The 21,036-nt window shown below is 43.6% G+C and overlaps 1 protein-coding gene and 1 non-coding gene across 3 annotated transcripts in view; one reads left to right on the plus strand and one right to left on the minus strand.

Annotated features, from left to right (window-relative positions):
• Positions 1-6,971, minus strand: part of hcar1-4 (hydroxycarboxylic acid receptor 1-4) — a 28,150-nt gene extending 21,179 nt beyond the window's left edge. The window contains exon 1 of one of the 2 annotated variants that reach the window (XR_009656548.1): positions 6,895-6,947. The gene's annotated coding sequence lies outside the window, so the exon portion shown is untranslated. Of the gene's footprint in view, positions 1-6,894 lie in introns of both variants that reach the window. The other variant, XM_060940213.1, reaches the window with a different exon arrangement.
• A 278-nt stretch (positions 6,972-7,249) lies between these two features.
• On the plus strand, positions 7,250-7,343 carry trnai-uau (transfer RNA isoleucine (anticodon UAU)). The gene is made up of 2 exons: positions 7,250-7,287; positions 7,308-7,343. It is a non-coding gene; the product is annotated as a tRNA-Ile (tRNA).
• The last annotated feature ends 13,693 nt before the right edge of the window (positions 7,344-21,036 follow it).

Genomic DNA, 21,036 nt, shown 5'->3' on the forward strand with positions numbered 1-21,036 from the left:
TGGTTAGTGCTGTCGCCTCACAGCAAGAAGGTCTGGGTTCGAGCCCCGTGGCCGGCAAGGGCCTTTCTGTGCGGAGTTTGCATGTTCTCCCCGTGTCCGCGTGGGTTTCCTCTGGGTGCTCCGGTTTCCCCCACAGTCCAAAGACATGTAGGTTAGGTTAACTGGTGACTCTAAATTGACCGTAGGTGTGAATGTGAGTGTGAATGGTTGTCTGTGTCTATGTGTCAGCCCTGTGATGACCTGGCGACTTGTCCAGGGTGTACCCCGCCTTTCGCCTGTAGTCAGCTGGGATAGGCTCCAGCTTGCCTGCGACCCTGTAGAACAGGATAAAGCGGCTATAGATAATGAGATGAGATGAGAGATGGACACCAACTGGAACTGTGTTGAAACAAAGTTGCCTGGAAGAGGACCCAGGTTTATTTTGCCCCACAGATAGTGAGGAGGATGGCAAGAGAGAGAGAGAGAGAGAGAAAACAAGGATCACTGTTGGTGAATCACACAAAAAAGTAAAATCTTGGGGTTTCCAAGTCTCCAAAACCACCATCAGATGCCACCTCCATGCCAATATAGATCATTTGGAAGGCTTGCCAGAAACAAAGCCTTTTCTGTTAGTTAACCACAAACATAAGCAACTGAAGTTTGCAAAACGCTGCTACAACTTTGACTGGAACTGTGTTCTGTGGTCTGATGCAACAAAATGGAGCTTTTTGGCAAAAAATACTCAAGGTGGGTTTGGTGTTAAAAGAAGGATGGCTACAATGAAAAGAACCCGATCCCATATGATGTAGGTTCTGTGATGTTTTGGGGCTGTTTTTCCTCCAAAGACCTTGGAAACCTTGTTTGAGTACATGGCACCATCGACTCTATGAAATACCAGGACATTTTAAATCAAAATCTGGCTGCCTCTGTCAGGAAACTAAAACTAGGTCATCCAACAAGACAATGATCCGAAGCATATGTCCAAATCCATACAAAAATAGTTCGCTGAACACAGAATCCAGCTTCTGCTATGACCATCTCAGTCCCCTGATGTGAACCCCAGTGAAAACCTGTGGGATGAGCTGAAGAGGAGAGAGCACAAGCGAGAACGAGGACCCTGGATGATCTGGAGAGACTGTGTAAAGAGGAATGGCCTCAGATGCCCTGCTCTGTATTTCCAACCTTATAAAATGTTATAAGAGACTCAGTGCTGTTTTACTTGCAAAAGGAGACGTGGCAATAATAGTGGCGCATGTGTTTTTTTGTTGAAAACAATTATTTCTTGATGAGGGATTTGTTTTCTCTGAATAAATTTATTTCAATTCAAGATTGGACTTTTCTCATTTTTTGCAGTAACCTTTATATAAAGTTAGTCAGATTTTTATTCATCTCATCTCATTATCTCTAGCCGCTTTATCCTGTTCTACAGGGTCGCAGGCACGCTGGAGCCTATCCCAGCTGACTACGGGCGAAAGGCGGGGTACACCCTGGACAAGTCGCCAGGTCATCACAGGGATGACACATAGACACAGACAACCATTCACACTCACACCTACCATACGGTCAATTTAGAGTCACCTAACCTAACCTGCATGTCTTTGGACTGTGGGGGAAACCGGAGCACCCGGAGGAAACCCACGCGGACAACATGCAAACTCCACACAGAAAGGCCCTCACTGGTCACAGGGCTCGAACCCGGACCTTCTTGCTGTGAGGTGACAGCACTAACCACTACACCACCGTGCCGCCCCAGATTTTTATTAAAATGTCCAAACATTTGGTGTCTAAGTCTTAAAGCACTGGTGAAAGGGTTTTATTCATTGGTGAAAATGTTGAAATGATTGACTGCATGCTTCAACATGTGAACAAGGCTTTGAGTGTTTTCGTGGCGTTTCCACAGGTGAGTTAGTCAGTGTCATGAGAAATGCAGTCAGAGGTGAGAATGACGTTTCTGATGTGTGAATGGCATCAAAGCGATTAATAAAAACTGTAATGCATTATTAGTCTTTAACATATTTGAGATTAAATCCAGACAACAGTTTACCTCATCTAGTTCATCTACCTCATCTATCCTTTCTTAAGTGTGTAAACATTCTTTGTTAGTGACTTGAAGGCAGTAGTTACTTTGACCTGGTCTGAATCTGAGTAAAGGTAAATGTGCTTTGGGCTCTCCAGATTTCTTCTACGACAGACAAATCTTAACATTATAAATCAAGAGAGCATTCAGACTAAATATCACATCACCATACACTGTCAGAAATAAGGGTACAGTAGGAGTCAATTTCTGTCCCCCAAAGTACAATCTATACTAATGTACCCTCTAGGGATCATTACTGGACCTCAAGGTAGCTATGTGTACCTTTATAGGGTCAAAAAGGTAAATATATGATCCCAAGCAGTATATAAAGAGTACAAATAAGTACCTTAGAGGGTACTGCCCCAGTGACAAGCCATTGTACCCTTAAAGGGACAATAATTTACTTTATTTTCTGAGAGTGTAGTCTGTAAGTTTGTCTTCACACTGTCAGAAATAAGGCTACAGTAGGAGTCCATTTCTGTCTCCAAAGGTACAATCTACACTAATGTACCCTGTAAGGATCATTATTGGACCTCAAGGTAGCTATGTGTACCTTTATAGGGTCCGTCCATTATCTGTAGCCACTTATCCTGTTCTACAGGGTTGCAGGCAATATGGAGCCTATCCCAGCTGACTATGGGTGAGAGACGGGGTACACCCTGGAAAAGTCGCCAGGTTATCACAGGCCTGACACACAGAGACAAACAACCATTCACACCTACAGTCAGTTTAGAGTCACCAGTTAACCTAACCTGCATGTCTTTGGACTGTGGGGGAAACCGGAGCACCCGGAGGAAACCCACACAGACACAGGAAGAACATGCAAACTCTACACAGAAAGGCCCTCGCCGACCTCGAACCCAGGACCTTCTTGCTGTGAGGTGACAGTGCTAACCACAACACCACCACCCCTTTATAGGGTCAAAGTTTGTCTTCACATTGTCAGAAATAAGGGTACAGTAGGAGTCCATTTCTGTCCCCTAAGGTACAATCTACACTAATGTACCCTGTAGGGATCATTATTGGACCTGAAGGTAGCTATGTGTACCTTTATAGGGTCCGTCCATTGTCTGTAGCCACTTATCCTGTACAGGGTCGCAGGCAAGCTGGAGCCTATCCCAGCCTATCTTTGGACTGTGGGGGAAACCGGAGCACCCAGAGGAAACCCACACAGACACAGGGAGAACATGCAGACTCTACACAAAAAGGCCCTCACCGGCCTCGAACCCAGGACCTTCTTGCTGTGAAGTTACAGTGCTAACCACAACACCACCACCCCCTTCCCTTTATAGGGCCAAAGTTTTTTCTTTACATTGTCAGAAATAAGGGTACAGTAGGAGTCCATTTCTGTCTCCAAAGGTACAATCTACACTAATGTACCCTGTAGGGATCATTATTGGACCTCAAGGTAGCTATGTGTACCTTTATAGGGTCCGTCCATTATCTGTATCCACTTATCCTGTTCTACAGGGTTGCAGGCAAGATGGAGCCTATCCCAGCTGACTATGGGTGAGAGGCGGGGTACACCCTGGAAAATTGCCAGGTTATCACAGGCCTGACACACAGAGACAAACAACCATTCACACCTACAGTCAATTTAGAGCCACTAATTAGCCTAACCTGCATGTCTTTGGACTGTGGGGGAAACCGGAGCACCCGGAGGAAACCCACACAGACACAGGAAGAACATGCAAACTCTACACAGAAAGGCCCTCGCCGACCTCGAACCCAGGACCTTCTTGCTGTGAGGTGACAGTGCTAACCACAACACCACCACCCCTTTATAGGGTCAAAGTTTGTCTTCACATTGTCAGAAATAAGGGTACAGTAGGAGTCCATTTCTGTCCCCTAAGGTACAATCTACACTAATGTACCCTCTAGGGATCATTATTGGACCTGAAGGTAGCTATGTGTACCTTTATAGGGTCCATCCATTATCTGTAGCCACTTATCCTGTACAGGGTTGCAGGCAAGCTGGAGCCTATCCCAGCCTATCTTTGGACTGTGGGGGAAACCGGAGCACCCAGAGGAAACCCACACAGACACAGGGAGAACATGCAGACTCTACACAAAAAGGCCCTCACCAGCCTCAAACCCAGGACCTTCTTGCTGTGAAGTGACAGTGCTAACCACAACACCACCACCCCCTTCCCTTTATAGGGCCAAAGTTTTTTCTTTACATTGTCAGAAATAAGGGTACAGTAGGAGTCCATTTCTTTCCCCTAAGGTACAATCTACACTAATGTACCCTCTAGGGGTCATTATTGGACCTCAAGGTAGTTATGTGTACCTTTATAGGGTCCATCCATTATCTGTAGCCACGTATCCCGTACAGGGTCGCAGGCAAGCTGGAGCCTATCCCAGGCTATCTTTGGACTGTGGGGGAAACCAGAGCACCCAGAGGAAACCCACGCAGAGAACATGCAAACTCCGCACAGAAAGGCCCTCGCCGGCCATGGGGCTCGAACCCAGACCTTCTTGCTGTGAGGCAACAGCACTAACCACTACACCACCATGCCGCCCAGTTGGTGTCCACTTTATCATTATTATTGCCCTAACAGTAGAAATGGACATTTTCAGGCAAGTAGCTATTTTTTATAACCATTCCCTGACTTATGAAAGTCAACACACTTCTCCCTCATTTGGTTTGTGTTCTTTTATGTTTACCATCTTTACAGTTGACTAAGGGAATTTGGCCTCTGTGTCACCTCATATTTATACCCTAGTTAAACAGGAAGTCATGGAGCACAGCTTTAAAGTTCCTACACACTCCAGTCAAGTCAAACATGTACAATTTAAACACGCTTCAGGTATATTGTGTTCAGTATAATTTCCAGGGGTATCAATACTTGTGGCACGTGTTTTTGTTGAAAATAATTATTTCTTTATGAGGGATTTGGTTTTCTCTGAATAAATGTATTTCAAATAAAGGTTGGATTTTTTTCCTAATTTGTTCAGTGTGAGATGAAGCGACTTCACCAAAAAGTGGATTAATTCTAACCCTTTTTACTAATCTTTACAAGGAGTGCCAATAATCATGGAGGGCAATGTATGTATATATGCATATATCTGTGTAAATCAAAAATTACTATAAAGTGCTAAATATGAAACTCTTCAAGGTGCATCCAGTCTCTCATCTCTATTTGACCACATTATTGTATCTGCATCACACCTGATGCCATTCCTTCTGAGAAAAAGTCAAGTCAAAGAGTCCCATATACATTTTTTCATACGTACGTTGGGGAGTGCCTGTTAAAGAGCACACTCTGTCTAGGCCGTCGGCATGGTGAGGTAGGGTGGCCAGTTCCTTTCCTCGCCGCCTTTAACTTCCACAGACACAGGGAGGCCTTTAACTCACACAGACACAGGGAGAACATGCAAACTCTATACAGAAAGGCCCTCACTGGCCTTGAACCCAGGACCTTCTTGCTGTGAGGTGACAGTGCTAACCACACCACCTTTTATAGGGCCAAAGTTTGTCTTCACACTGTCAGAAATAAGGGTACAGTAGGAGTCCATTTCTATCCCCTAAGGTACAATCTACACTAATGTACCCTTTAGGGATCATTATTGGACCTCAAGGTAGCTATGTGTACCTTTATAGGGTCCGTCCATTATCTGTAGCCACTTATCCTGTACAGGGTCGCAAGCAAGCTGGACCCTATCTCAGCCTATCTTTGGACTGTGGGGGAAACCAGAGCACCCAGAGGAAACCCACACAGACACAGGAAGAACATGCAAACTCTACACAGAAAGGCCCTCACCGGCCTTGAACCCAGGATCTTCTTGCTGTGAAGTGACAGTGCTAAACACACCACCTTTTATAGGGCCAAAGTTTATCTTCACACTGTCAGAAATAAGGGTACAGTAGGAGTCCATTTCTGTCCCCTAAGGTACAAGCTACACTAATGTACCCTCTAGGGATCATTATTGGACCTCAAGGTAGCTACTGTATGTGTACCTTTATAGGGTCCGTCCATTATCTGTAGCCACTTATCCTGTACAGGGTCGCAAGCAAGCTGGACCCTATCTCAGCCTATCTTTGGACTGTGGGGGAAACCGGAGCACCCGGAGGAAACCCACACAGACACAGGAAGAACATGCAAACTCTACACAGAAAGGCCCTCACCGGCCTTGAACCCAGGACCTTCTTGCTGTGAAGTGACAGTGCTAACCACACCACCTTTTATAGGGCCAAAGTTTGTCTTCACACTGTCAGAAATAAGGGTACAGTAGGAGTCCTTTTCTGTCCCCTAAGGTACAATCTACACTAATGTACCCTCTAGGGATCATTATTGGACCTGAAGGTAGCTATGTGTACCTTTATAGGGTCCGTCCATTGTCTGTAGCCACTTATCCTGTACAGGGTCGCAAGCAAGCTGGACCCTATCTCAGCCTATCTTTGGACTGTGGGGGAAAACGGAGCACCCAGAGGAAACCCACACAGACACAGGGAGAACATGCAGACTCTACACAAAAAGGCCCTCACCGGCCTCGAACCCAGGACCTTCTTGCTGTGAAGTGACAGTGCTAACCACAACACCACCACCCCCTCCCTTTATAGGGCCAAAGTTTGTCTTCACACTGTCAGAAATAAGGGTACAGTAGGAGTCCATTTCTGTCCCCTAAGGTACAATCTACACTAATGTACCCTCTAGGGATCATTATTGGACCTCAGGGTAGCTAGGGTCAAAAAGGTAAATATATGATCCCAAGCAGTATATAAAGGGTCCAAATAGAGGGTATTGAGCCAAGTGACAAGCCATTGTACCCTTAAAGGGACAATAATGTAGTTTATTTTCTGAGAGTGCAGATAAAGAAAATACAGCAAGACTCACCGACAAGCAGGCCAGCAGGAGGATAACTGATCTCCTGTATGATTTCAGACCACTGGCTCTGAGAGGAACAGTTCCTGTTCACACGCCTGCTGTCGACAGATAAAGGGGAAACACAGTGTTTTGCAATCCAGTGTACAGCAATCCAGTGATCATCATATAAGGAGATTAAATTGCAAAGTGAACAGTGGTCTGTGTTGTAAAATATAGCGTTTAAATACGATTTAATGTGTTATGTTTTAAACGAGTTTGCTGCTTTTATTCCATGAATAGCTTAGTTTTCAGAATTAAAGCGAGCCAGAGCAGATCTGCTGTGTTACTACGTTTGTAAGCTGTGTTGCTCAGCAGCTGTCCTCGAGCTCCAGTGGCGCAATCGGTTAGCGCGCGGTACTTATACGACAGTACGAAGCAGAGCAATGCCGAGGTTGTGAGTTCGAGCCTCACCTGGAGCAGTGTTTTGCACATCATTTATCCGAAATAGAAACCGTCTTCAAATGATTTGCATGACATCCTGCCTGGATAAAGCAGTCCTGGAACATTCTGTATCATAAACATGTCGGATCTTGGTTAAATATATTTAGGCTATTCATTCAGCAGTTCGCTTAACAGTCTGAAAGACATCTATTATCATTGTTAAGTTCTTCTTTTTGTTTATCAGACAGAGGCCAATAACAGAAACTAAAAAAAAAATCCTGTTAAGTGAATGTTGTCATGCTATATTTGTTTATATATATATTTGTGTTATGCAGGATGTAACCGCATGGGGGCAGCATTGCTTTAGTTTACATTTGGCTCAATCACCAGCCCAACAAACCAAAGTGGGCAGAGTTTATGAGTCAGTTGTAAATAATCTCATCTCATTATCTCTAGCCGCTTTATCCTTCTACAGGGTCGCAGGCAAGCTGGAGTCTATCCCAGCTGACTACGGGCGAAAGGCGGGGTACACCCTGGACAAGTCGCCAGGTCATCACAGGGCTGACACATAGACACAGACAACCATTCACACTCACATTCACACCTATGGTCAATTTAGAGTCACCAGTTAACCTAACCTGCATGTCTTTGGACTGTGGGGGAAACCGGAGCACCTGGAGGAAACCCACGCAGACACGGGGAGAACATGCAAACTCCACACAGAAAGGCCCTCGCCGGCCCCGAACCCAGGACCTTCTTGCTGTGAGGCGACAGCGCTAACCACTACACCACCATGCTGCCCCAGTTGTAAATAATTATAATTCAAACCAGCACGTTTTTGTTCACATTGCAGTTTATTTTACATGCATTAAATAATTATTCCTAAGCGAATAATGCCAGTTGTAGACTTTTCTTGTTCACAAGAATGACTTTTCCAAAGATGAGATTTTTCACAGCAAGAAGGTTCAGGTTCGAACCCAGCGGCCTGCGAGGGCCTTTCTGTGTGGAGTTTGCATGTTCTCCCCGTGTCTGTGTGGGTTTCCTCCGGGTGCTCCGGTTTCCCCCACAATCCAAAGACATGCAGTTAGGTTGACGTGGGGCGGCCTTGGGCTGAGGTGCCCTTGAGCAAGGTACCGAACCCCTGACTGCTCTCCAGGCGCGGCTGCCCACTGCTCTGAGTGTGTGTGTTCACTGCTTCAGATGGGTTAAATGCAGAGGATGAATTTCACTGTGCTTGAAGTGTGTATGTGACAAATAAAGGTTTCTTCTGGTTTTTTTTCTTCTGGTTTCTGCTTTCCATACAACCAGCACATCCATCTATTATCTGTAACCGCTTATCCTGTCCTACAGGGTCGCAGGCAAGCTGGAGCCTATCCCAGCTGACTATGGGCGAAAGGTGGAGTACACCCTGGACAAGTCGCCAGGTCATTGCAGGGCTGACACACAGACAACCATTCACACTCAGTTTAGAGCCTGCATGCCTTTGGATTGTAGGGGAAACCCACACGGACACCATGCAAACTCCACACAGAAAGGCCCTCGCCAGCTGCTGGGCTCGAACCCAGGACCTTCTTGCTGTGAGGTGACAGTGCTAACCACTACACCACCGTGCCACCCCCAGCCATTATCTATCTTGTATATCCTACTGAGGGTTGCAGGAGCCAATCCCAGTCGACTTCTTGCAAGAGGCAAGGTATACTCTGGACAGGTCACTAATTTATCGTGGTGCTAACACAAAGAAAACAAATAAAAATTAATAATAATAATAATAATAATAATAATAATAATAAGAGGAAGAAGAACTTTATTCATCACATGCTTGTGAAATTCCTCTCTGCATTTAACCCATCTGAAGCAGTGAACACACACACACACATACCTAGAGCAGTGGGCAGCCATGCTAACAGCGCCCGGGGAGCAGTTGGGAGTTAGGTGCCTCGCTCAAGGGCACCTCAGCCCAAGGCCATCCCATATTAACCTAACTGCATGTCTTTGAACTGTGGGGGAAACCGGAGCACCTAGAGGAAACCCACACAGACACGGGGAGAACATGCAAACTCCACATAGAAAGGCCCTCGCTGGCCACGAACCCAGAACTGCATTGCTGTGAGGCGACCATGCTAACCACTTACACCACTGTGCCACCCACAGAGGTGATATACCTAATCTACAGCTGATATACATAATCTGCATGTCTTTGGACTATTGGAGGAAACCCACAGAGGCACAGCGAGAACATGCAGACTCCACACAGAAAGGCCCTGGTTGACCAGTAAGTTCAAACCCAGAACCTTCTTGCTGTGGGGCAACAGTGCTAACCACTGGACTGCATCATAACACCACTGCCAGTGTCCAGATATTACTGAACCATTCTTACCAGAGTAGAGACTATCAGTGTATGCTTTTGGGGAACTTATTACATTTTTCATCTTACATAGTTCTTCCATGTGTCCCTCTTCCTTTCAGAGAAAGTCAAACCTCGACAAATAAGTAAAGCAGTAAAACAATTAACCATCCAATGAATGCGTTTTCTTAGCCAATCACACTGCAAATAAGTGTAGATACCAGGTATTTATACAGGGGCACCCACTGACATCTGGTAAAAAAAAAAAGAGCTAGAAGTGTTTAAAAATTAAAAGACAATTCATATGAGGTATGTGTGTAGGTATATGTGTGTGTGCGCTCATTGTACATCGTTCTGGATAAGAGCATCTGCTAAATGCCTTTAATGTAATGTAATATGAATTTTTATTTTTGGCATCCCCATCAAAAGTCTGCAGGTGAAATATTTTGGACTTTTGAGGAACGAGGCACAAAATCACCACCAATGGTCATAATGAAAATCAAAAAACTGTATGTAGTGGAAGAGGGGGCTGATTTCGTTGTAGCCCAGACTATAGATTCATGCAGCCTATCAGTGACAGCTATATCAAGTGAAATGCACTCTAGATTTAATCACCATTTCAGCTGATATTTTTCATCTCATGTTGTATCAGTAGCACATCATCAGCAGTGATTTGAGAAACCTTTGAAGAAGAAGGGCTTTATTGTCACTGCACAACAAAATTTAGTTCATCATAGGAGAGCAAAGCCATTGCGTACATGTGCAACACCACTCTTGGGCACTTCAGTCCAAGGCCACCCCATGTTAACCTAACTGCATGTCTTTGACCTGTGGGGGAAACCGGAGCACCCAGAGGAAACCCACACAGACAGAACATGTAAACTCCACACAGAAAGGCCCCCGCCAACCACTGGGCTCGAACCCAGACCCTTCTTGCTGTGAGGGGACAGTGCAAACAACTTGTGCCGCCTGGTGGAATACAGTTGGGGGTGTAATGAATATGTGAACAAGGAATATTATTTCTTCTATCAGGTTTTTCTCTCCAAAGTACAAATGATGCAAAAATGATGACAGAACCGTAAGTTTAGTGCTTTTAAAGTGCACATCACGGGTAAATTCAGGAGCAAGATCAATGTAATTCTCCTATTTTATATTAAACTTTGGTCAAATATCTGTCACATTCTGCATTCTCTGCAATTTTTTTTACCTTGTGCAATACCAGAAAAATTCAGTTGAATTCAAGCCATTTGAGGCAAATTGGTCCGCCTCTGAAAAAACTTGACATTTGGATTTCCTGGCAAACATTGATTTTCTTGACGTCATCTGCGGGACGCCTCCTTCTGAATCCTACGTCAGCGCTGGTTTGTTTATGAGAAAACGACCTGGTGGTTTTCTGCAAATTTCTTCAACGTTATCAAGTAATTATTAAAATGGTTAACAGATGTATCGTAGGAGGGTGTAGCAACACCAATCTTGATGGGATTAGTACTCATCGTTTTCCAAAAGACCGGACAATGAGAGAGAAATGGGAGCGCTTGGTCTACACAGGCTGTGCACTGAAACCGTGCAAAGCTCTCGCAGCCTGCTGGCGCTTCCGCAGACAACGTCATTATTCTGGCTCCAGACTCCCTTGGGATTTTTCCAGATGCGTTTTGTTATTTTATTTTTTTCTGCTGTAGACAGATGGCCTTGTGCAAAATTACCCTTCTGGATGAGTGTGTAAAGGGACATACTTTCAGATAAAAAAAACATGAAATTGGTCCAGAATATGCACTTTAAGTTTGAGAAAAAGGGTAACAACTTTTCTGTTTACACTGTTTGGTATTTGGAGTAAACATGGCATGAACCAGTAGAGCATTACAGAATCCACACACACACACACACACACACACACACACACACACACACACACACACACACAAATTAAAAATCACAAATGCAGTTGCCAGCCCTGTGATGACCTGGCGACTTGTCCAGGGTGTACCCCGCCTTTCGCCCGTAGTCAGCTGGGATAGGCTCCAGCTTGCCTGTGACCCTGGAGAACAGGATAAAGCGGCTAGAGATGATGAGATGAGATGACATGAGATGAGATGAGATGAGATGAGATGAGATGAGATGAGATGAAATGCAGTTGCCTTTACTTGTGTGTGTGTATTTTCAGCTTGGCCTGTATCATTCTTATTATGCCATCCATGTAACTTCTTGGTATAAAATCTGCTCAATCCCAAGTGTTTTATTGTCAAGCTACTTGTATACATGAGATTTGAGCTTTCCCATTTAACATCGCAGCTGTTACTGGCAACTCACTGGATATCGAAATAGTTTTCAGTCATTTAGTCTGGAACCCATGTGGCTGATTTAGATATTTTGACTTAGCCTAACTTAACATCATTAGCCTAACATCAAGGACATGTGACCCTATGTCCTTGACGATATATTTCTCACTAATTTAAATTTGGACAACAAACTCCTCAGCCTTCCATTAATTTGATTTACTGACAGTAATTTGGACTTTAACATGCTGTGATTTCCAGCAATTCTGTATTCCTCTGTGATTACGCCTATTCAAACTATAATAGATGGTTTTGATGATCAGACCTACCGGAGAGCATCCAGACACATTCAGGGAACCATTTATATATGAATATATATTTAAAAAGTAATGTTTCCCCTGCACACAGAAATACATACACAAATCTGTTGACACATGTACATCAGGTCAGCACACTGATGCATTGCTTTTTGAAGGGACTGACTGAATCAGTGTGTTGTTATGTGTGTGAGAAATCTCCATTTCATTTCTCAGCGTTACAGCGTTCATATGTGTAAAAAAGATAGTACACTCTGATAAAACTCATCTCATCTCATCTCATCTCATTATCTCTAGCCGCTTTATCCTTCTACAGGGTCGCAGGCAAGCTGGAGCCTATCCCAGCTGACTACGGGCGAAAGGCAGGGTACACCCTGGACAAGTCGCCAGGTCATCACAGGGCTGACACATAGACACAGACAACCATTCACACTCACATTCACACCTACGGTCAATTTAGAGTCACCAGTTAACCTAACCTGCATGTCTTTGGACTGTGGGGGAAACCGGAGCACCCGGAGGAAACCCACGCAGACACGGGGAGAACATGCAAACTCCACACAGAAAGGCCCTCGCCGGCCACGGGGCTCGAACCCGGACCTTCTTGCTGTGAGGCGACAGCGCTAACCACTACACCACCGTGCCGCCCCTCTGATAAAACTATACTAATAAAAATAAAATCTTCTTTACCAAAATTGAAATTTACTAAAATGAAAGTGTTAAAACGGTTTATTATTCAGCTGTAGATTTCGATAATCTGAACTGACACATTTATGGAACACCACGTACGGACTGGTGTTTACAGTAATGATATTTCCATAAGTTTTTTTTTTTTTAAACATACATCACAGTAGTGGCTTTGGAGTAAAGCCAATTTCCAGTAAGATACAGAGCTTCTGGAAAAGTAGTTTTCCTCTGCTGTCCTTTAAATTCTCCCACACTCTCTGATGAGCTCCAGAGTCTCTGGCTTTACTGATAGGGCACAGGTTAATATCTGTTTTAATGTTGCAAACCACCCCAAGTACAAAAGAAATAATCAAGAGCAAGTTCTGTTGACGATCATGTGAGTTCATCCTCAGGGGCAGTAATATAATCCTATTTAGCTGCTTTTCTATAACCTTGTTTAGCTGCAGCCTGAGAGCGAATGTTCAAGGTTTCGTTATAGAGACATTAGAGAGAATTAAGATCGAGTCAGCACAGGTTAATATCTGACCCATTTTGTATTAAAGCACATGTATACAACTATTAATGGCTTTCCAACCTTCTTCTGCTGTTCCTTTTTGATTTTCCCTCTGAGAATTTATTAGTCAGAGTGTAACACAGTTTCTTCCATGACTCGTCCTGTTTGAATTTTGTTGCCCACATGCTCTGCTCAGTTATAAGCACTCTCATGAGTGCTGAATGTTGGTTCCTCAGTTTGTGAACGTTATCTTGCATTTGTGCTTGTTTTTGTTCCTTTGCTAACATTCCTGAGCTGTTTTGATTCCTAACAGCCTAATAAAATTGTGGCATCAGTCATCACATATTGCAGGTGAGAAAAGCCAAGAGACGTGAGGCTGGAATAGTTGGATGGGTGACAGTTCTTCTTGGAGGGACTTTAAAGAACTTTCAGACAGATAACGGGGAGAGCAACTGAGGTGTTAGAGCTGAGGTAAAAGCCATGATGCTTTTTGTTCTACAAATAAAGACCAACAGACTTACTTTGATTTAATCAAAGGTCTGTGGAATAAGATGAATCTTTAGGTGCAGGTATGCGCCATGGTACACTGTGAATTGTAAAAGGAAAAAGTATTGAGAAATGTAAGAAAGTATCAAAAAGAATTCACGAGAATCCTCTTTAAAGGATATACGCAGAACCATGGCCTCACTTTTTGTTTATAAATGTCTTGAGACATCAAGAATGGCATAGGAATAGTTTTAAGTGTTAACAATAAGTCTAATATAGTAATTTTTATGATTAAAAAGATTCATATAGGTAGCGGTCTGAGTGAATGACCTTGACATCTGTGACGTCACAGCGGGAAGGCTATCGGTCTCATCACCATTTCCGCTATGGACCCTTTTCACGTGACGTCACGACAAACGCGGCCGCCATTTTGGACATGTACTGCCAGTAGTTTACCACAGCCAGCACTGAGGAACGGCAGCAAAGAAAGTGTTTATTTTCAGCAAGACTTCCATCATGCCACTATATTGTTGTGCACCTGGATGTAGTAACCATCAACAAACAAGGCAAGGGTTATCATTTTATCGGATCCCGGTAGATGCTGACCGACGGAGAAGATGGATAGCGGCATACCAGCGCTTGTGTAGTGACCATTTTGTTGGAGGTAAGACGAATAAAATTAGCCAGAAAAGGCATTACATTGCTGTTAACATTCCATTCTAGTTTACTGTAATTATGATCTGGCAGCTATTTACACCGGATCCAGTGTGAATAGCCGCCGGAGCCAGCGTCCGAGGTTCCGGAGCGCGCTCGCTCGCGGCCCGGCCGGAGCCGGCGGCCGCGGAGCCGGCGCGCGCTCGCTCGCGGCCTGGCCCGGACGTTGGCTCCGGCAGCTATTTACACTGGATCCGGTGTAAATAGCTGCCAGATCATAATTACAGTAAACTAGTAAATACAGTTTTCTGCATCTTGCTCCTTTTTCTTTTATGTTTGTCACCTTCCTCGCATTCAAACCGATTTGAGCCGAAGTCCACTACATGTCCAAAATGGCGGTCGCGTTTACGAAGGTCACGTGACTGAAAAGGGTCCATACTAAAACACAGAGCTGACTGCAACTCTGATCCTCCATTTTAAGCTAATTTATCGCCATGCCACGTAGATGTGTTGCTGGCCGGTGCAGCAACATGACAGAAGGTGGATTTACGTTGCATTCATGGCCCAAGAATGTTCAAACTGCAAAGATTTGGATGCATTTTGCGAGAAGTTCACGGGCATATTGGGCACCTACGAAGTGGTCTCTCCTCTGCTCTGCACATTTTACTGAAGACTCGTACGAGACGTCTGATCTGTTGAAGAGCGTTGGCTATAAGACCATATTGAAAGAGGGTGCAGTACCAACAATGAAAGGAAAAGAAAACTACAAGAAAAGGAATGTAAGTTCAGTGGCACCAGTTCTCCCAGAGTGTGAGCCAAGGGTTGTTGCTAAAACCCGGGATGGAACATGACATGACGTGACATATTATCACTCAGGCAGTGACCTCCCCGCAGTTGTTGCTAAAACCAGTGACATCCCGTCCCATCCTGGGTTTTAGTAATTGCCTGAGCTGAGCAGTAATGGCGGAGTACTCAGTATGGAGAAAATGGAGAATGAGCGAACCAACCGTCTGATTTCTCCATTGGATATGCTTGCCTCAGCAGCAATATCTCGCCCTTACGTGGAAGAAGCGAATGAACAGAGAACTGAACGAACAACTGAAAGTCAGATTGCTTCAAAACGATCGGCCACAAGATCGGCCTTCAAGAAGCAAGAGCACAGATGGGTAAGAAGCGACTCTCATTTGGATACAAAACAACAAAAACAACAACACTCATTGTTTACCTACATTTAGATCAATACATGTAACTTGTATTGTGTGTTTAAGTTACCGGTATAAGATTATTTAATTTGGTTCAGAATATGATTGTCTCAGTTCATCTGATTATTTAATTAGCCTTTTACATTTTATCAGTGAAAATGCATACATGTACATGTATGTTGAATAAGTTATAACACCCATCCTGTTTTAATGAGAGTCAACCCACAATCAATGGAGTCAAATCAAGTCAAGTCAAGTCAAATTTATTTGTATAGCGGTTTTAACAATAAACATTGTTGCAAAGCAGCTTCACAGAATTTGAACGACTTAAAACATGAGCTAATTTTATCCCTAATCTATCCCCAATGAGCAAGCCTGTGGCGACGGTGGCAAGGAAAACTCCCTCAGACGACATGAGGAAGAAACCTCGAGAGGAACCAGACTCAAAAGGGAACCCATCGTCATTTGGGCAACAACAGACAACATGACTATAGCATTAACAGTTTTAACATGAAGTCAGTCTTGTTGATGTTATAACTCTTGATTGATGGAAACTTGAGTGCAAAACTGTTCATGACAACTGCAGTCCTAAAGTTAGCAAATCAACTGTAGTCCTCAGCCATAAAAGCATTACTGTAAGTGTCCATAACGTCTTCCAAGTGTGACTTTCAACTGTCCACATGGGGCTGTCCTCTAGAGGAGTATTGTGATGAGACTCCAAACAGACACAGGGCACCAGGATGGATCAGGCAGGTCCGAGGAGCAGAAAAGGTCAGCATCTCGACCCCAGGACCGACATGTAACTCAGAGGGACAGATTGAGGTGGGGGAATCAGTCTTAGTTGAGCAAGTCTTAGGCTACGTTTACATTAGACCGTATCTGTCTCGTTTTCTTCGCGGATGCACTGTCTGTTTACATTAAACCGCCTGGAAACGCCGGGAAACGGGAATCCGCCAGCGTCCACGTATTCAATCCAGATCGTGTCAGCTCCGGTGCTGTGTAAACATTCAGAATACGCGGATACGCTGTGCTGATCTCTAGCTGGCCTCTCATTGGACAACGTCACTGTGACATCCACCTTCCTGATTCGCTGGCGTTGGTCATGTGACGCGACTGCTGAAAAACGGCGCGGACTTCCGCCTTGTATCACCTTTCATTAAAGAGTATAAAAGTATGAAAATACTGCAAATACTGATGCAAATACTGCCCATTGTGTAGTTATGATTGTCTTTAGGCTTGCCATCCTTCCACTTGCAAGTGGTAAGTGATGTGCGCTGGGATCACACACACAGCGGCTCAGTCCCGAATCACAGCTTGTTCACTTCACTCGCGTGCTCTGTGAGCTGCGCAAGGCCGGAGTGCGCACCCTCCAGAGGGCACTCGCTGTTCAGGGCGGAGTGATTTGGAGCGCAGGATGCCTGCGGAGCCGAGCGTATCTGTGTATTGGTATTGCTGTGTGCACGCAAATCGTGTATTGGTGTTGCTGTGTGCACACTAATCGTTTTAAAAACGTTAATCTGATGATCCGCTGATACGGTCTAATGTAAACATGGGCTTAGTTGCTTAGGGTCATTGTCTTGCTGCATAACCCACCTTCTCTTAAGATTCAGTTCATGGACAGATGTCCTGACATTTTCCTTTAGAATTTGCTGGTATAATTCAGAATTCATTGTTCCATCAATGATGGCAAGCCGTCCTGGCCCAGATGCAGCAAAACAGGCCCAAACCATGATACTACCACCACCATGTTTCATAGATGGGATAAGGTTATAATGCTGGGATGTAGTGTTTTCCTTTCTCCAAACATAATGCTTCTCATTTAAACCAAAAAGTTCTATTTTGGTCTCATCTGCCCACAAAACATTTTTCCAATAGCCTTCTGGCTTGTCCATGTGATCTTTAGCAAACTGCAGACGAGCAGCAATGTTCTTTTTGGAGAGCAGTGGCTTTCTCCTTGCAACTCTGCCATGCACACCATTGTTGTTCAGTGTTCTCCTGATGGTGGACTCATGAACATTAACATTAGCCAATGTGAGAGAGGCCTTCAGTTGCTTAGAAGTTACCCTGGGGTCCTTTGTGACCTTGCCGACTATTACACGCCTTGCTCTTGTAGTGATCTTTTTTGGTCGACCACTCCTGTGGAGGGTGATAATGGACTTGAATTTCCTTCATTTGTACACAATCTGTCTGACTGTGGATTGGTGGAGTCCAAACTCTTTAGAGATGATTTTGCAACCTTTTCCAGCCTGATGAGCATCAACAACACTTTTTCTGAGGTCCTCAGAAATCTCCTTTGTTCTTGCCATGATACACTTCCACAAACATGTGTTGTGAAGATCAGACTTTGATAGATCCCTGTTCTTTAAATAAAACAGGGTGCCCACTCACACCTGATTGTCATCCCATTGATTGAAAACACCAGACTCTAATTTCATCTTCAAATTAACTGCTAATCCTAGAGGTTCACATACTTTTGCTACTCATAGATATGTAATATTGGATCATTTTCCTCAATAAATAAATGACCAAGTATAATATTTTTGTCTCATTTGTTTAACTGGGTTCTCTTTACCTACTTTTAGGACTTGTGTGACAATCTGATGATGTTTTAGGTCATATTTAGGCAGAAATATAGAAAATTCTAAAGGGTTCACAAACCTTCAAGCACCGCTATATATATATATATATATATATATATATATATATATATATATATATATATATATATATATTCCCATTTATGCAGTATACAAGAGTCAAGGATGGAGATACTATCCACTCAGAAATGTATTTAAAAATAAAGGTTCTGCGTATCTCCTTTAAGGACAGGAAACACATTGCTGATTTGAGCTTATAATTACCAGAAGAAACATTTATAAACAGTTTCATTAGTGGGGTCTGGAGATCCTCAGGGGTTTGTGAACTATAGTGAGGGGGATCCAAGATTTTTTAAATTTTGCTATGGAGTGAAAAAAACACAACTCAGCATTATCAAACATATTATATTTATTGTTAGATTCTTATAGTTCCTTTGTTAGCCCATTTGATTGGTTAGAGAATTTAGTTGGCTTAATCCAAACCTCATTAACATAAAAACAAACAGACCAGTAATAAATTTTTACTTATATCTAAAGAATCTTATATTTTGTGGTTACCAGAGGCCCAGCCTCCCACTGTAACCCTAGCTATGTAATAGGCAAGAGGCCAAAGGGCTACAGAAACGGAGATTGGCGCCACTCGGCGTGGCTTAACCTTGTTAGTTCTTGGTGGGAGACTGCCTGAGGGAAAAAATGACTTTTTTTTTTTATATACAGTACTGTGCAAAAGTTTTAGACACATGTAAAGAAATGCTGTAGATAAAAAATGGCTTAAAAATAATGTAATGAACTGTTTCAATGTTTAAAAAAAATACTATGAACACCAGTAAGCCATAATAAATGAAACAAGGTCAATATTTGGTGTGAGACGACCCTTTGCTTTAAAAAAAAAGTAGTCTCAGGTACAATGAGTGCAGTTTTATAAGGAAATGAGCTGTAGGTTTTATTGAGCATCTTACAGAACCAGCCACAGTTCTTCTGGACACGTTGACTGTCACACTCGCTTCTTAATTTCGCACCAAAACCCAGCAGCCTTCATTATATTTTCTTTTTTAATCTGAATCGTGCTCTCTTATGGAATATGCTGCTAGTGCTGGAAAACGAACATTTGGTTGTTTTGCACAGTACTGTATATATCTAATGTCAAGTTTAATCAAAATATTTTCTGTCTGTGGAAAGTTCACTAATGAAAAGCCAATAAATAGCCAATATATTATTGTACACTTTTAAATAGTTAAATAGTTTTAAATAGTTGGATTATTTTCATTAAATAAATATGTACTTTGGAGGTCCGTGGAATTTCTTTACAGTTAAGGGGGTCCCTGCTTGCTCAGTCTGTATGAAAAGCAGTTTGACCTTTTTGCTCTGTATGCATTTGTATGAAATCCAATGTAATCCAACCACATGACCTTCCTTCACTCTAATTTTGTACTTTTAGAAGAAGAAGACGAAGAAACCTTTATTTGTCACATGCACACTTCAAGCACAGTGAAATTCATCCTCTGCATTTAACCCATCTGAAGCAGTGAACACACACACACACACACACACACACACACACACACACACACACACACACACACACACACACACACACACACACACACACACACTCAGAGCAGTGGGCAGCCACACCAGAGCGCCCGGGGAGCAGTCAGGGGTCAGGTACCTTGCTCAAGGGCACTTCAGCCCAAGGCCACCCCATGTTAACCTAATCTGCATGTCTTTAGATTGTGGGGGAAACCGGAGCACCCGGAGGAAACCCACGCAGACACAGGAAGAACATGCAAACTCCACACAGAAAGGCCCTCGCCGGCCGCTGGGCTCGAACCCGGAACCTTCTTGCTGTGAGGCGACCGTGCCAACCACTACAGCGCCGCACCGTGCCGTACTTTGTTTTAATTTGCTTTGGAAACTGATCAGAATAGAAATTATAAACTAAACTACTACTAAACTACTAAGCAGTCTCTGAGGGGACTCGTATTAATTTGTATTCATTTGGCCAGGTTTTGAAACAGTATTCAACTTCTAAAAGATTTCACACTGAGAAAACTTGCAGACTAACATATTTATAAACCTGCTATTTATAACAGAAACAGCAGGAAGACACGATTAGTTTGGGTTCTTTCTCAGCCTTTTTCTTAAGCTTAGTTTTTTTTTTTTGGCTAATATTTGGAGAAATTCCATGAAGCCCTATCAAGTTTTATTTTATTGCCATGACACGAGCCATGAGCGCCATTAAAATACAGCCAGTGTGTTTGAGGTAAAGCAACATTTTTTAGAGATGTTCAGGACAAACTCAAAATGAGAGAAGTTAGGAAAAGGAAGAAAATGGAGAAAGGAGGAAGAGGAAGCAAAATGAGTAAGCAAGGCAACCACACACACACACACACACACACACACACACACACACACACACACACACACACACACGTAGAGACAAAAACACTGAGGAGGAGGTGGAGTGGATTGACAGGATCAGATTTCTGTGGTAATGGTTGGGCGGGTCGGTGGTTAAACTGCTCTCACAAACACATTCCTGAGCTGAGGCACAGCGCATCTGGTGTGCAAGTGCAGACAGGAGCAGAGACAACTGTTTCCTCTCAGCATCTCTCTCGCTCTCTGTTTAACAGCATGCTGGGACCTGGAGGCTTGCTGTAGGGCTTTGAGGTAGCATC

Source organism: Neoarius graeffei, chromosome 14 (assembly GCF_027579695.1).
Source record: "Neoarius graeffei isolate fNeoGra1 chromosome 14, fNeoGra1.pri, whole genome shotgun sequence".
In the NCBI taxonomy this organism is placed as follows: Eukaryota; Metazoa; Chordata; class Actinopteri; order Siluriformes; family Ariidae; genus Neoarius; species Neoarius graeffei.